At 44.5% G+C, this 17,252-nt stretch overlaps 1 pseudogene; it reads right to left on the bottom strand.

Annotated features, from left to right (window-relative positions):
- Positions 1 to 16,932: 16,932 nt before the first annotated feature.
- On the bottom strand, positions 16,933 to 17,105 carry LOC142654466 (U2 spliceosomal RNA; annotated as a pseudogene).
- Positions 17,106 to 17,252: the final 147 nt, after the last annotated feature.

Here is a 17,252-nt window from a genome sequence, read left to right as displayed (position 1 = left end):
GTCAATGATTTATTACTTAAAATTCAGAACCGATAAAAACAAGGGGACATATACAAAAACACCGAAAAAGGCCATACTTACAAATGGACACAGCCAGGTCAGAAACGCTGATGGAGTGAGCAGGTGCTTTAAATAATAATAGCCACTCCCACTAGTCTTGAGGGGAGTGGTGTGTGTGGTGCATGGGATGTGTAGTAAGAAATAATAAATGAATAGTGTGTGTGCAAGTGTAATACTATAAGAAATATAGGGGGCAGTAATGAGTGAAGTGCCTCAATAGAAATAAATGGATAATGGGGTGAAAATGTGTGAAACATGGAGGGATAGTGTGTACGTCATGAGGTACAACGTGTATAGCCAGGTAGAAGCCTATTTGTGACGCCTTGATAGTTCGTAGAGCGGGCTACCCTGCTTGCTATGCCAAACAACAACACACCATGCTCTCCCAGCATCAAAGACCCGGCTGTGTCCAAGAGAAGCGAATATACGTAATAATGAAAAATACCTGGGGTATTAGTGATCATTTTGGCCAAAAGGACGCAAGCTCGCAATCCACGACAAGGATCCCCAGACTTGCGAGTCCCTAACTCCTTAACTGGAACAGAATGTTCCTGATGCACAGACAGAACCGATAAAAACAAGGGGACATATACAAAAACGCCAAAATGATCACTAATAACACAGGTATTTTTCATTATTACGTATATTCGCTTCTCTTGGACACAGCTGGGTCTTTGATGCTGGGAGAGCATGGTGTGTTGTTGTTTGGCATAGCAAGCAGGGTAGCCCGCTCTATGAACTATCAAGGCGTCACAAATAGGCTTCTACCTGGCTATACACGTTGTGCCTCATGACGTACACTCTATCCCTCCATGTTTCACACATTTTCACCCCATTATCCATTTATTTCTATTGAGGCACTTCACTCATTACTGCCCCCTATATTTCTTATAGTATTACACTTGCACACACACTATTCATTTATTATTTCTTACTACACATCCCATGCACCACACACACCACTCCCCTCAAGACTAGTGGGAGTGGCTATTATTATTTAAAGCACCTGCTCACTCCATCAGCGTTTCTGACCTGGCTGTGTCCATTTGTAAGTATGGCCTTTTTCGGTGTTTTTGTATATGTACATCTCGCTAAAACAAAGACCTAAAACATAGTCAACAGATAAAACATCGTGCTTAAAAATCAGGATGTTCCTGGCCTTCCACAGAGCTTCCTTTACGCAGTTCATCGTCTTCCATGCAATAGTCTTTTGGTTCACAGTTGGGCATCCAAAGAGTCCATATAAAATCATATCATAACTCAAGTCATTTAGGTCTGCCATCTTCTTCATTAGAGGGAATATCTTTATCCTTCAGGGGCGTGTGGCCGGCATGGAGTTTCCTGAAAAAGAACGAGTTACATTTCTCACCCTTCTCCAGGTTCTCCACCTTGGAACCCTCCTCAAAGTGCCTTTTCATGCCCTTTTTGGCTTCCTCCAGCTCCTTCCTGATGTCCCAGCCACATTGAAGGAGGTCTTGCAGGGATCGCAGCTGACGCTGCATCTCTCTGAGGTCTCTCTTCCTCTCACACTCCTGTTGACGACTTTTTGCCTGAAAGAAACAACGAAATTCAACTTTAACATATTCACACCAGTCACAGGTTTTGTCAAAGAAAACTTTATCATTCCTCCAAACAATATACACTACCGTTCAAAAGTTTAGGGTCACTTGGAAATTTCCTTATTTTTTAAAGAAAAGCACAGTTTTTTTGAATGAAGATAACTTTCAATTAATCAGAAATACACTCTATACATTGTTAATGTGCTAAATGACTATTCTAGCTGCAAATGTCTGGTTTTTAATGCAATATCTACATAAGTGTACAGAGGCCCATTTCCAGCAACCATCACTCCAGTGTTCTAATTGTACATTGTGGTTGTTAACTGTGTTAGAAGGCTAATGGATGATTAGAAAACACTTGAAAACCCTTGTGCAATTATGTTAGCACCGCTGTAAACAGTTTTGCTGTTTAGAAGAGCTATAAAACTGACCTTCCTTTGAGCTAGTTGAGAATCTGGAGCATTACATTTGTGGGTTCGATTAAACGCTTCAAAATGGCTAGAAAAAGAGAACTTTCATGTGAAACTCGACAGTCTATTCTTGTTCTTAGAAATGAAGGCTATTCCATGCGAGAAATTGCCAAGAAACTGAAGATTTCCTACAACGGTGTGTACTACTCCCTTCAGAGGACAGCACAAACAGGCTCTAACCAGAGTAGAAAGAGAAGTGGGAGGCCCCGCTGCACAACTGAGCAACAAGACAAGTACATTAGAGTCTCTAGTTTGAGAAATAGACGCCTCACAGGTCCTCAACTGGCAGCTTCATTAAATAGTACCCGCAATACGCCAGTGTCAACGTCTACAGTGAAGAGGCGACTCCAGGATGCTGGCCTTCAGGGTAGAGTGGCAAAGAAAAAGCCATATCTGAGACTGGCTAATTAAAGGAAAAGATTAATATGGGCAAAAGCACACAGACATTGGACAGAGGAAGATTGGAAAAAAGTGTTATGGACAGACGAATCGAAGTTTGAGGTGTTTGGATCACACAGAAGAACATTTGTGAGATGCAGAACAATTGAAAAGATGCTGGAAGAGTGCCTGACGCCATCTGTCAAGCATGGTGGAGATAATGTGATGGTCTGGGGTTGCTTTGGTGCTGGTAAAGTGGGAGATTTGTACAAGGTAAAAGGGATTTTGAATAAGGAAGGCTATCACTCCATTTTGCAACGCCATGCCATACCCTGTGGACAGCGCTTGATTGGAGCCAATTTCATCCTACAACAGGACAATGACCCAAAGCACACCTCCAAATTATGCAAGAACTATTTAGGGAAGAAGCAGGCAGCTGGTATTCTATCTGTAATGGAGTGGCCAGCGCAGTCACCAGATCTCAACCCCATAGAGCTGTTGTGGGAGCAGCTTGACAGTATGGTACGCAAGAAGTGCCCATCAAGCCAATCCAACTTGTGGGAGGGGCTTCTGGAAGCATGGGGTGAAATTTCTCCCGATTACCTCAGCAAATTAACAGCTAGAATGCCAAATGTCTGCAATGCTGTAATTGCTGCAAATGGAGCATTCTTTGACGAAAGCAAAGTTTGAAGGAGAAAATTATTATTTCAAATAAAAATCATTATTTATAACCTTGTCAATGTCTTGACTATATTTTCTAGTCATTTTTCAACTCATTTGATAAATATAAGTGTTATTTTTCATGGAAAACACAAAATTGTCTGGGTGACCCCAAACTTTTGAACGGTAGTGTAGGCGTCTCTAAGTTCCGCCAGTACCTCCTCTCTTTCCAGCAGGGCACAATTCAGCTTCCAGGAGCCAGGGCCGGGAGGAAAACCATGGCCGATGGCACCCTGGAAGAGAATGGCCCTGTGGTCAGAGAAGAAGCAGTCGACCATGGAGTGCCCATGCTGCTTGAGTGTTCGGGAGGTGAACACAAAGTCAATCCGAGAATGAAGTGAGCCATCGGGTCGGCTCCATGAATAGTTCACAGAGCCGTTCCCCATGGAGCCCACAATGTCCTGCAAGGATGCTTCGGTTACCATCTCGATAAGCAGTTTGGAACTGACATCCAGCTTGCTTGAAGTGCCGGAACTTCGTCCATCCTCTTCGATGGGGCAGTTGAAATCCCTGGCTATCACCACTGCCCTAGTGGTGGCGAGCTGGGTCCGCAGGGTCTGGAATAGTTCCAGGCGCTCAGCTTTCATAGGGGGAGCTTACACGTTGATGAGCCTAATCGGCTCTCCTGCCCAGGAACCGTCTACGACCAACAAGTGGCCGCAGACGAGCTCCTGGACAGAGTCAACAGTGAATACGCTTCCCCTAATCAGGATGGCGACCCCTGCAGACCAGTAGGATGGGCCATGGGTCCACTGCCTGGCCAGATGGTAGTGTGACCTGGAAGAGGGGAGAGTACATTCCTGCAGCAATAAAACATTACTCGTCTGTTTGGGAAGAAAAGTTAGCACCATCTGACATCTAGTCCTATCTCTAACACTCCTCACATTGAGGCTAAAGATGTTAAGTTTAGCAGCCATGGGGGACAATAAAGAAGGTTAGTGCAAACGATACACCTTAGTTACCAATCCGGTCGGGCGGATCCTCCTCTCTGGGGCCTGGTGGGTCCGGAAGATCCAGCAGGCTCTCTGCCAAATATTGTTCCAGGATTGAAGCCACCTGAATGTCTGTTGTGAAGTCGATGACCTCAGGTTCAGACACGAGTTCCTCCACCATCTGCTCCATTTCCTCCTGCTGTGCAAGGGAATCTTCGCAGATTTCGACAACTTTTCGCTTTGAGGAATCAGCAGCTGGGCTGTTCCTCACCTTTCTCTTCCTCTGGATGGCACCTGAGGAGACAAGAGGGGGAAAATCCTCAAAGGAAAAGACTCCAGCAGCTGGAGGGGAAGATGTTAGTGCTGCTGGAGCTGGGGAGAAGGGAGGCTGGGTTGGGAGAGGTGCAGGTGACAGGATCACTGAGGTGGGTGTGTAGGAGAAGGTGAGAGCCTCAGTGGGGGTGACAGGGGTTGGGGAGGGAGGGGTGGGGGGGCCGGGGGAGGGAGGGCGAGGGGGGGGAGGGACTGTCGTCTTCTTACCATCCTTCTTATTCCTGGTCTTCTGCGCCGCTGGAGCTCTGACTGGGGCGGGGTTCCCTCTGGCCGGAGCTTTCGCTGCTACAGTTGCCCAGGATCGATCCCTCTTTGGGCAGTCCTTGTAGGAGTGGGCTGCTTGTCCGCAGAGGTTGCACTTTGTCCGTTTCGGGCAGTCTTTGGTCTCGTGTCCTGTTACCCGGCAGTTCTTGCAGGCGTCCTTCTTGCGGCATGTCCGGGTAGTAGATGAGGCCGTAGGCGTTGCCCAGCGTGAATGACTGGGGAAGGTGCTGGAGGTCGTCTTCCGCACTTGAATCCTTGTACAGTCGGACGATTACCGACCACTTACCAGTCCAGAAGCCGAGTACGTTCAGGATGTGGGTGGGTTCCCTCACCATAGTGCAGAACCACTTCAGGATCATGGTGATGTGGGATTCCGCATTGAGACCGTCACCCGCCTTTCCTGTCTTTGGACAGGGCATTTGCCCACAAAGCGAGAGAAAGGGGAATCAGGCCTCGCCGCCTTCACCATCTCCCAGTACCTTCTGCAGATGTTGATCGAAGCCCTGGTCCAGGAGCATCTTCTGGCAGAACACTTCTTCCGTCATGTCCGGTACTCTCCCGTCCACCTCCTTCAGCTTCAGAGCCACCGCCTGCTTCATCCAGGGCTCCAGGGTTGGGGCGGCCTGTTGGCTTGAGGAGGCTTCAGGAGGAGATGTCCTGGCCTTTTTCTTTTATTGAAAGCCCGAGCCGTGCTTTCTATCACCCAAGTGCATAAAAAGTGCAGAGGTGCCACACAAAAAGTGCACAAGGATGTGGTCTATCGCAGCCCTTCTCTTAAAAGAGAGAGGCCCCGCATAACCATTCCCTGACCCTCCAAACCATAGGCCTAGAGGATCAAGGATCGATGATCCCCCCTCGCCGAAGCTTAGGGAGACCCAAACACACTCCTAGGCTTCTACCTGGGCTGCCACCCCAATGTCCACCTAGGAGCCTGCATCCAAGTTGCACCTCCCCTCCGAAGAAGGGAGGCCGGGTTGCAGGGGAAAATGGAACCAGAAGGCCACACATTTTCCCCCTAGACCTCAGGAGGGTCCCAAAAGGGCACCGCATCCCAAAATCCTTGTGACAAACACACAGTGAAAAACAAAATTAAATAAGTGGATGTGCGCTGTGATACAGCCTGGACATCCGCCAGGTATAAAAAAAATCCTCATCTCCCAGCCAGAAGGCCGGGAGAAAAAAGGTGTGTTCTTAGAAGTGTGAAAGAAGAGTGCGTGCAAATGTGCCTTCACTCAGTGGGATCCCACCCCCAGTGAGTTAGGTCACCCCAGGGTCACACTACATCGACTTACCTGCAAACGCCGATGCTGCTGCTGAATCAAATGCACCCTCGCTGCCGATGTGTCCTCGCTCGTCCGACACGATGCAGGAAGTGAGTGATGTCACAGCGTGATCTCTCGAGAGCACGCTGTGTCTGTGCACTGCCAGAAGCTGGGCGTTGTGAAGAGAAGTGGATGATACTTCTAGTCACAACGCCCAGCTAGTAAAAGAAGTAAACATGCCCAGATGTAACACACATAATACACGCCCAGTTGTACTTTAGAAAGCCTCATTTACATAAATATAAAAATGGTCATAACTTGGCCAAAAATGCTCGTTTTTCTTTAAAAAAAAACGTTACTCTTATCTACATTGCAGCGCCGATCTGCTGCAATAGGAGATAGGGGTTCCAAAATCTGGTGACAGAGCCTCTTTAAGGTCTTTCTTAGTGATATATTATCCTTACAGGTTATTGCAACATCATCCATGTAACTTACAACCTTGGCTTCAGTACCCTTGCTACCCAGGAGAGCTGCCCCACAAATGTCATTATCTCTCCTAATCATGCATAAAAGGCGTTCAAGAGCACAAATAAAAAGTAGGGGTGATAGGGGACAACCTTGTTTCACACCGGACCTGAGGGGAACAGCCTGGGACTTAAAACCATTAATTAAAATTCTACTTTGACACTCCCTATAAAATGCTTTTAAAGAATTTATAAAATGCCCTGGTATGTCCATCTTTCCTAAAACATTGAATAAAAACTGGTGTGAGACACTATCAAATGCTTTTTCAAAATCTACCATTGAAATTGCCAAGTTGCTTTTCCTGCTGTTTGCATCATCTATCAGATCTTTTATGAGGTTAAGATTTTCCCATATACTTCTACCTGGAATTCCACAGACTTGATTGGGGTGAATAAGTTTTTCGATCACAGTTTTGAGTCTGCTTGCACAGATCTTGGCCATTACCTTATAGTCACAGTTTAACAAAGTTATCAGCCTCCAATTCTTGATCTCTTCTTTATTACCTTTTTTGTGCAGTAATGATACATCACCCATTTTCCAGGATTCTGGTAAAATCTTTGAGCTAAAAACTTCTAAAAAGAGAGATAAAAAATCATCCTTTAAAACCTCATAAAAAGTTCTGTAAAATTCGATTGGTACCCCATCAGCTCCTGGAACCTTGCCCAACTTAAACCTATTTATAGTATCCAGCATCTCTTTCTCGGTGATGGGCTGTAATAAAACAGATTGGGCATTAAAATCTAAAACACATGAAACTTCTTTTAAAACATCCTCCATAAAAATTAGTATCCACATTTTTTTCGCTAAAAAGATCTTTATAATAAATATGAGTTTTTTTTAAAATATTATCAATATCGGTTCCTCCTTCCATTTTATCGATATGAATTCTCTTTTGTATACTTTTAAAAAAACAAAACATCTGGAGCATTTCTCGTTTTCTTCCATGTGTTGTACTTTTGCTTTAAAAATTATCTCTTTTCCTTTATCTTCCAGAAACATTTGAACTTCTTTTTTTACCTGTATTATCTCCTCAGTCACTTCTACCCCCACAGACCTTATTTTGTAAAGAGTTGGCAATTGTATATAAAATTTTTCATAGGCCGCTCTTTTTTCTTTTGCTTTTTGAATAAAAAAAAATTTTATGTTCTTTTTCATCTTATCCCACAATAATGTCATGGATTCTGTAGGGTCTCTTTTTCGCTTACACCTATTATAAAACCTAATAAAATCTGCAATTTTTTTTTCATTCTTTAAAAGTGCTACATTCATCTTCCATGAACTGGAGCCTCTTTTAAAACCAGAATCAAAATTTAAAACAAATAAAAGGCCGTTATGGTCAGAGAACATGTTTGTTAAAAGTTCACAGTGGACAGGTGAAATTTGCTGAGAAGAGAAAATAAAATCAATTCTTGAGCTACATCGTATGTTACTCCAAGTAGTGCTATCTAGAACTGACATTTTTTTGTTACAATTTTTGAAGACATCTGTAAGTTTAAAATCACTCAATATTACTTAAAAGACCAGAAGTTTTATCATAGTTTCTACTGGAGGACTGCGTAATTCTTTTTTCACCTCTTAAAACACAATTAAAATCCCCAGCTAAAACTAAGGGACAGGAATCAGTTATAAAAAGAGATAAAATTCCCAGCATTTCTTCTCTTTCCTTTTTGTCTGGTGAGCCATAAAAATTTAAAGACTGCCACTTAATACCATTTATAAAAGCCTTTACTAATAAAATCCTGCCTGGTAAAATTTCTTGTTTAAAAGCAATATTAACCCCTTCCCGACATTTGCCGTACATGTACGTCATGGAAAGCATTGACTTCCCGCAAAATGCCGTACATGTACGTCAAATGTTTGGCACCGGCTCAGAAGCTGAGTCGGTGCCATCATCACCGGATCTCAGCTGTATCTTACAGCTGACATCCGACTGTAACGGCGGGGACCGAAATTAGCTTCGATCCCCGCCATTAACCCCTTAAGTGCAGCGCTCAAACGCGATCGCTGCACTTAAGGTGTTTGCAGCTCATCGGAGCCCCAGCAATGAAATTGCCGGGGTTCCGGTGGCTGCAATGGCAACCGGAGGCTTAATACTGGCCTCCCGGTCTGCCTAGCACCGAAGCCGGTCAAGATCCGCCCGGCGGCGGAGCCTGATCGGCTTCTGTAGCTGCCGGCAAGATGGCGCCGGGTCAGGAGCTGATCCGGCGTCATCAGCGGTGGAAGTCAGCTGTACTGTACAACTGACATCCACCTGTAACGGCAGGAACCAGAGCTAGCTCCGATCCCTGCCATTAACCCCTTCAATGCAGCAATCAAAAGCGATTGCTGCATCGTAGCGGTTACTAGCAGATCGCCAGCCCTGACAGGCAATCGGGACTGGCGACTGCTGTTATGGCAACAGGAGACACAATGGTCTCCTGCTCTGCCATTACGGAAGCCAATTTAGGCCCCGCCGGGAGGCGAAGCCTAATCGGCTTGCTGTCAGTGAATGACTGACAGATCTAATACATTGCACTACATAGGTAGTGCAATGTATTAGAAAAAAAAAAATCTGACCGTTGGACCTTCACGTCCCCTAGTGGGACTTTAAGAAAAGTGTAAAAAAAGTATAAAAAAGTGTAAAAAAAAGTGCAAAAAATAAAAGTTTGAAAACAATAAAAGTTTCAAGTAATCAAATAAAACACAATCCCCCTTTTACTCTTATCAAGTCCTTTATTATTGAAAAATAATAAACCATATGTATTTGGTATCGCCACGACCGTAACGACCTGAGGTATCAAAATATTGTATTATTTATTGCACGCGGTGAACAGCGTAAAAAAAAACGTAAAAAACGTTACCAAACGTTTCTGTTTTTTAGTCACTTTGCCCTACAAATATTAGAATAAACAGTGATCAAAAAGTCGCACGTATCCAAAAATGGTACCTATAAAAACTATAGCTCGTCCCGCAAAAAACAAGCCCTCATACACCTCCGTCGACAAAAAAATTAAAACGTTATGGTTCTCACAACTTGGCGACAGAAAAAAAATACATTCTTTTTACAAAAGTAATTTCATTGTGAAAAAAGTTGTAAAACATAAAAAAGTGCTATAAATTAGGTATCGCCGGAATCGTACTGACCCACAGAATAAAGTTAACATGTAATTTATAACGCATGGTGAACGCTGTATAAAAAAAACGAAAAAAGCTGTGCCAGAACTGCATTTTTTTGTTTACCTGGCATCCCAAAAAATAGGATAAAAGGTGATCAAAAAGTCACATGTACCTCAAAATGGTACCAATAATAACTACAGCTCATCCCGCAACAAACCAGCCCTCATACCGCTACGTCTATGAAAAATAAAATTAGTTATGGCTCCAATAAGTCAGGAAATAAAAAAATATGCAGTTGTGCCCGAGGGGAACATTTCTTCAGTTTGAAGAGGCGATTTATCAAGGACCTAAAATTAGGGAACCAGGAAAGGGAGGGCCCAAACATATCCGTTGGAAGCGACGGTGCCCGTATTATACCAGGACAACACTTCCCAGCAAAATTCCTCAAACTACAAAGGTGCAGAGTGTGGACCAAAAGGGGGATAAGAAATTACACCATTTATCAATGCGACACAGCGTAACACACATCTATGGATTATTTATTTTTTTTCATACCACCTGACTATTCCCCTTATATACTCCGCCCCGCTTACATGTACCCCCACATTATAAAACACCAGCAATACTCAAACAAATTTAGTACCAAGCAAAATCCGCTCTCCAAAAGCCAAATGGTGCTCCCTCGGCTCTGAACCCTACAGCGTGTCCAAACAGCAGTTTCCTTCAACATATATGACATCGTCATACCCAGGAGAACCCTTTTAACAATTTTTGGGGTGTGTGTCTCCAGTGTCATAAGCTTGGCATGACATATTTGCCACTGAATGGCATATCTAGGGAAAAATATAAATTTTTAATTTGCACCATCCGCAGTGCATTCATTTATGGAAAAGACCTGTGGGGTGAAAATGCTCACTACACCTCTTAATAAATGCCTTGAGGGGTGCAGTTTCAAAAATGGGGTCACTTCTCAGGGGTTTCTTTTTATTATTTCACATCTGAGCCTCTGCAGTTGTGAACCAATACTTTGTAAATCGCCAAATTAGGCCTCCGCTCCGCATGGTACTCTTCACTCCTGAGCCCTGTCATATGTCCAGGCAAAAGATTAGGGCCACATGTAGGGTGTTTCTAAAACCGGGAAACACCGCATAATAATTAGAGGGCTGTCTTGTTATGGTGGCACAAGCCGGGCACCACATATTGGCATATCTATGGAAGAAAATCCCATTTTCACTCTGCAACATCGAGTGAACACTAATTTCTACAAAACACCTGCAGGGTTAAAATGCTTACTACACCCCTTGGTAAATGCATTGAGGGGTGTCGTTTCCAAAATGGGGTCACTTCTGGGGTGTTTCCACTGTTTTGGGCCCACAGGCGCCCAGAAACCAATCCAGCAACATCTGCACTCCAAATGGCGGTCCTTTCCTTCTGAGCCCTGCCGTTTGCCCAAACAGCAGTTTATGACCACATATGGGGTATTGCCGTACTCGGGAGAAATTGCTTTACAAATTTTGGGTTCTTTTTTTCCTTTATTTGTTGAGAAAATGAAAAAATTTGCGCTAAAGCTACGTCTTATTGAAGAAAAAGGACTGTTTTTATTTTCACTGCCTAATTCTAATAAATTCTATGAAACATCTGTGGGGTCAAAATGCTTACTACACCCCTAGATGAATTCCTCAAGAGGTGTAGTTTCCTAAATGGAGTCCCTTTTTGGGCGTTTTCATTGTTTTGTCCCCTCAGGGGCTTTGCAAATGTGACCTGGCCTCCGCAAACCATTCCTGCTAAATGTAATCTCAAAAAGCCAAATAGTGCTCTTTCCCTTCTAAGCCCTGCCGTGTGTCCAAACAGCCGTTTATTACCACATGTGGGGTATTGTTTTACTCGGGAGAAATTGCTTTACAAATTTTGTGGTGCTTTTTCTCCTTCAGTCCTTCTGGAAATGAGAAAAAATTAGCTAAACCTAGATTTCTTTTGAAAAAATGTAGATTATTATTTTCAGGGCCTACTTCCAATATTTTCTGCAAAAAACCTGTGGGGTCAAAACGCTCACTATACCCCTAGATAATTTCCTCAATGGGTGTAGTTTCCGAAATGGGGTCACTTGTGGGGGGTTTCCACTGTTTTGTCCCCTCAGGGGCTTTGTAAATGTGACATGGCCTCTCAAACCATTCCTGCTAAATTTGAGCTCCAAAAGCCAAACGGCGCTCTTTCCCTTCTAAGCCCTGCCGTGTGTCCAAATATCCATTTATTACCACATGTGGGATAGTGTTTTACTCGGGAGAAATTGCTTTACAAATTTTGCGGTGCTTTTTCTCCTTTAGTCCTTGTGGAAATGAGAAAAAAAATCGCTAAACCTACATTTTCTTTGAAGAAATGTTGATTTTAATTTTCACGGCCTACTTCCAATAATTTCTGTAAAAAACCTGTGCGGTCAAAATGCTCACTACGCCCCTAGATAATTTCCTTGAGGTGTCTAGTTTCCCAGATGGGGTCACTTTTGGGGCATCGTGCCTAAAATATATTCTAACAAAAATAAGGCCCCAAAATCCACTAGGTGCTCCTTTGCTTCTGAGGCCAGTGCTTCAGTCCAGTAGCACGCTACGGCCACATGTGGGATATTTCCTAAAACTGCAGAAACTGGGCAACAAATATTGAGTTGCATTTCTCTGGTAAAACCTTCTGTGTTATAAAAAAAATTGTATTAAAAATTTATTTCTGCAAAAAAATATGAAATTTGTAAATTTCACCTCTACTTTGCTTTAATTCCTGTGAAATGTGTAAAGGGTTAAGACATTTTCTAAATGCTGTTTTGAATACTTTGAGGGGTGAAGTTTTTAAAATGGGGTGACTTTTTGGGGGTTTCTAATATATAAGGCCCTCAAAACCACTTCACAACTGAACTGGCCCCTGTAAAAATAGCCTTTTGAAATTTTCTTGAAAATGTGAGAAATTGCTGCTAAAGTTCTAAGCCTTGTGAGGTCATAGAAAAATAAAAGGATGTTCAAAAAACGATGCCAATCTAAAGTAGACATATGGGGGATGTTAATTAGCAACAATTTTGTGTGTTATAACTGCCTGTCTTACAAGCAGATACATTTAAATTGAGAAAAATGCTAATTTTTGCAATTTTTCACTATATTTTCGTGTTTTTCACAATTAAATACTGAATGTATCGACCAAATTTTACCACTATCTTAAAGTCCAATGTGTCACGAGAAAACAATCTCAGAATCGCCCGGATAGGTGAAAGCATTTCGACGTTATTACCACATAAAGTGAAACATGTCAGATTTGAAAAATGAGGCTCTGTCATGAAGGTCAAAAGTGGCTAAAGAGGGAAGGGGTTAATATTACCCTTAAAGAGGATTGCCACTCCTGCAGATTTTGATAGGTTAGAACCAGACCATACCGAAGTTCCATATTTCCAATCTTTTTTGTAGTTTTTATATTCTGCCCGATGAGGGATGCCACATTCCTGTAAAAACAAAACTGAAGCAGAGAGTAGGGATAAATAGTTTTAAAAGGAGCGTCCTGTGTGTACTTGTCTTGAGTCCCCTCACATTTAGGGAGAGACCTTTCAAAACTGACATTTTAGATGCAGAGAGATGAATAACGCTATAGTCCTCAACCTCTTACAATCCTCAATTCTTCTTCCACCTCAACCGACCCCGGAGAACTGTCAAAGGTACCCGGGGCACCTCCAGAGGTCACAGCCCGCAAGGAGTCTATTGAGCTGGTGTCACTGTTGTCTGTTGCTTCCTCCGAAAGATCCTCACACAGAGGACTAAGGAGAGTATTTGGATCACTCATCAAAGCCTTCTTACCCCTTTCTGGCGTTTCTGCCCAGTAGTCTAACTCTTCCGTGCGGCCTCCTGTATGGGAAGCCCCTGGCTGAACGATAGACATCTGGGCCATTTCTTCCGGGGTATCTGGGATGATGCTAGGTGTTGCAAGTTCTCCCTCAGGTTGTATTACCGAATAACGGTTTCCCGCCTTCAGTACTTCCCGATTTTGAGGATCACCTGTTTTCCTCTTTTCCGCACCCGATTCTTCTTTTTGTTGAGCCTGAGATGCAGCTTCATCCGGGTTACTACCTTCCTTGCGAGAGGAAAGCATCCCCGTCCCCTGCTTCTCCATCTTTTTCCTCTCCTTCTTTTTCCTCTCCTTTTGCCGGTCCTTCATCTTGATCTGCGACTGGAATTCTTCACTGTCAAGAGAGACGACAAACTTACCGATAGACATAGCTGAAATGTGACTTGCTTCCTGGGCTTCCATATTTGCCTCCTCTTCTGGGGCCGGCTGGTTTCCAAGCTGTCTTTCACGTTGAGATTGGTACGTATTTGGTTCCCTACAACCTCGAACCGTATGATTTTTGCTTCCACAATTTGTGCAGGTACTTTCACAGTCATTTTTTAAATGCCCATATTTTTTGCAAATTCTGCAGAATTCCTCCATACCATTAAAAAAAATATCACCATTAATATTGCCCAATTTAAAACGAGCTGGGAGTACCAATTTTTCCTCAGGTGCTTTGGGGTTGTCTTTTAATTCTACAAGAAATTTCCATTTCGAAGTCCACACATCAAACTCATTCATAACCAGAGTACAATAATTTTTCAGAAAGAATACAATCTCCTCTTCAGTTATATAAGGGCAATACATTTTAATCACCATGAGTTTTCGATCTGAAGGGAAGTGTTCCACAATCTGGACTCCTTTCAACTTGGGATCTCTGCCTACCTTTTTCAAGCGAGTCACAAAATCCAAGTAAATACCGTCATATCGCAAGGTCACGTCATAGATCCCACGCCTAGGATAGTCCGGGATTGCCAAAATCTCCAATGGTCGGATTGCGAATATTCCCAGGAGCACTTCCTCGATTAGGTGTTTCAGACCGCTGTTTGCTGGAGCCTCCTCCGTATACGTAAAACGTATAGAGTTTTTTAGCCGAGTAAAGTTCGGCTCAAATGTTGGGTTATCATTTCTCACCATGATAAACCACCAACTGGAATGCGCACCACAGAGACACACGGCTCACTCTGGCCAAGGGGATCGCTGCTCATTGCTCGAGACTAAGCCTCTCTCCCAAATAGAAGCACGGGGGTGAAGTCCAGGCGAACCTGGACGACCCCCTGAGGCCGAGAGAGGGGGTACCAGAGCACCTCCCAACCAAGACCAAGGCAGTACTGACTAAGTAAACAGCACTACACTTGATCTCAGCCAGAAGGCCGAGAAGTGATAACCCGAAAGTGGCGCGTGTTGGCAGAGCCTGGCCAATACTGCTGTTCACCTCTTGCAGCGATTCAGCCTACTCCTAGGCACCTCGATGGGGCCTTGCCAGCTCACACACTCACACAGGCAGCCAGGCGGGAGGTGAAAAAAGGCCGGAGAGGAAGCTAGACAGGATTTGCTTCTTTTGCTTGCACCACAATGCTGTGCAGAAAGCGGAGGAATCGACATAAAAATGCCTTCCTGGCAACGCCCAAATGCCCTCCTGCCATGCAGATAAACGCTAGCAGCAGCAAGTGCATGCCCAAATCCACCCCTTCTCCCTTCACGCCTTCGATCACCTGCAATAGAGTGCCTGGGCCCAGGTTTGTCTGTCTGAGGTACCATTATCATGCCATAAAGCTTGCTCTCACTTCTTAGGGCCCCACTATGACAGGCGCAAAGTTCCGTCAGAACCTTATATTAGATGTTGCTGCTCAGTCAGTCACTCAGTGTTGCCTTGGAGGGCAACACAGCAACATGTGCCCATGTTGCCTGCACAGCAACATGTGCCCGTGTTGCCTGCACAGCTAGCTGCCTCCAGGAGGCCACAAGAGGGAGACAGGGGACTGCTAAATGGCAAATAGGCATCCTCCTCAAACTTTACTGACACCTTCTTGTCCTACTTCCTCCTCCTCCTACAACCTCCTTCCTTGCACAGTTTGTTAGGCCTCATTCCCACGACAGGGTTTCCCGGCCGGGTGCCGGCCGTTCATAAATCGGCTGGCACCCGGCTGCATTAGGAATAATAGACCCCTAATGGGGCTATTCACACAACCGATTTTTTGACGGCCGGGGAAACCGGCCGTCAAAAAATAGGACATGCTCTATCTTCGGCCAGGTACCCGGCCGCCCGGCTCCCATAGAAGCCTATGGGACCGGGTAATACACGGCCATCACCGGGATGTGTCCCGAGTGATGGCCGGGTTTTCCGGCGCTTGCGCTCTATCTCCTCCTCCTCCTCACAGCGCAGAGTGCATGTGAGGAGGAGGAGTTGATGCCATTCGGACGAATGGCATCGCTGTACACTGTGTGGCAGGGCCGGGGTGTACAGCAGGTGGAAGGGAGCGCTGCGCTGGCTCCCTTCCCCTGCTCTTTTTAAAAGCGCCCTGGCCCGGCGACACCTTCCATGGCGCCGCTAGTAGCTGCAGCTGCTGCTGCTGCGGCTGCTGCTACTGTAGCGACGCCACTATAGCAGAGCAGGGAGGCATCTCCCCGTTCTGCTATGTGCTAGCCGCACTTTAGCTCCTTGAAGGAGCGGAATCCCCATGTTTTCGGGGATTCCGCTCTTGGACAGAGCGCTTGATGTCTCTGTCCATATCTGGGCAGTGACATCAGGGGAAACTCCTGAAGCAGAATCCCCGAACACATGGAGATTCCCCTTCAGGAGTTGCCGCTGATGTCACTGTCCAGATCTGCCCGGCCCGGAAGGGATGCATAACTTTATGCAAACCGGCCGGGCAAAATGGCCGATTTTACCGGCCGGCACTCGGGCGGGACCCGGTCGTGTGAATCCCGCCTAAGTCTTCCTTCCAGGTAACATAGTAACAAATCCAAATTGGTGGTGTCTTTGTCAGCGAGGGAGGGTTTGTTGCAACTTCAAATCTTCTTTCAAATGTAGGGAGGAGAGCTCATTCCATCACATCCATCTAGTGCACACAGGTCCATTGTGGCGGCTTGCTGTTCCCCTACTCCACTATTCCACTATTTGACTGTGGTGCTGCATCAATCAGTGGCTGTGGGCTGACAGACTGGCTGGCTGGCTCAGGTGCAGCTCTTGAACTTACCTAGGAGGAGGGACAGAGGAAAAGGAAGGTGAATGAGCTGTTCCAAATTGAAATGCAGGAAACACAGAAACACAGACACAACACAGCCAACACAAGAGGTGCCAATCTATTCATCAAGTCATTTAATAATGAGGTCATTATCACACATTACACAACAGGCATTGTTCAACAGGTGTTCAAATAATGGGATTAAAGGAGAGATCCAATCAGCAAGAAAAAAACAATGGAAAAAGTAAAAAGCACTTTACACATCTGATTTTAGTCACTGCATAAGGAAAGGGTGCACCGGTCCTGGAGATACTGCAATACCAGGTCAATGCGTGGATTGGACAGAGCAAGCCCTATTTCCATCTCCCTGTTCTAAAAATCCATTTAATATATAGTCCCCAGATAGGGGACGTATCAGATATTAAACGAAGATTTTTTATTTTTATTTTTTTAAATCTATTCAGTTTAACTTAAAGCAACAGTACAAAAACCTTTTTATATTGTAAGGTATAAGTTGCCTTAGTCATACATCATCATGGCTATTTTATTCCAAACAATAATAATCAAATAACAGAAAGGATCATAAAGAACAAAAATAAAACAAGAA

The sequence above is a fragment of the Rhinoderma darwinii genome, chromosome 5 (assembly GCF_050947455.1).
Source record: "Rhinoderma darwinii isolate aRhiDar2 chromosome 5, aRhiDar2.hap1, whole genome shotgun sequence".
Taxonomy (NCBI): domain Eukaryota; kingdom Metazoa; phylum Chordata; class Amphibia; order Anura; family Rhinodermatidae; genus Rhinoderma; species Rhinoderma darwinii.
The sequence above is the reverse complement of the archived record's forward strand: the minus strand, read 5'-3'. Positions and strand labels throughout refer to the sequence as shown.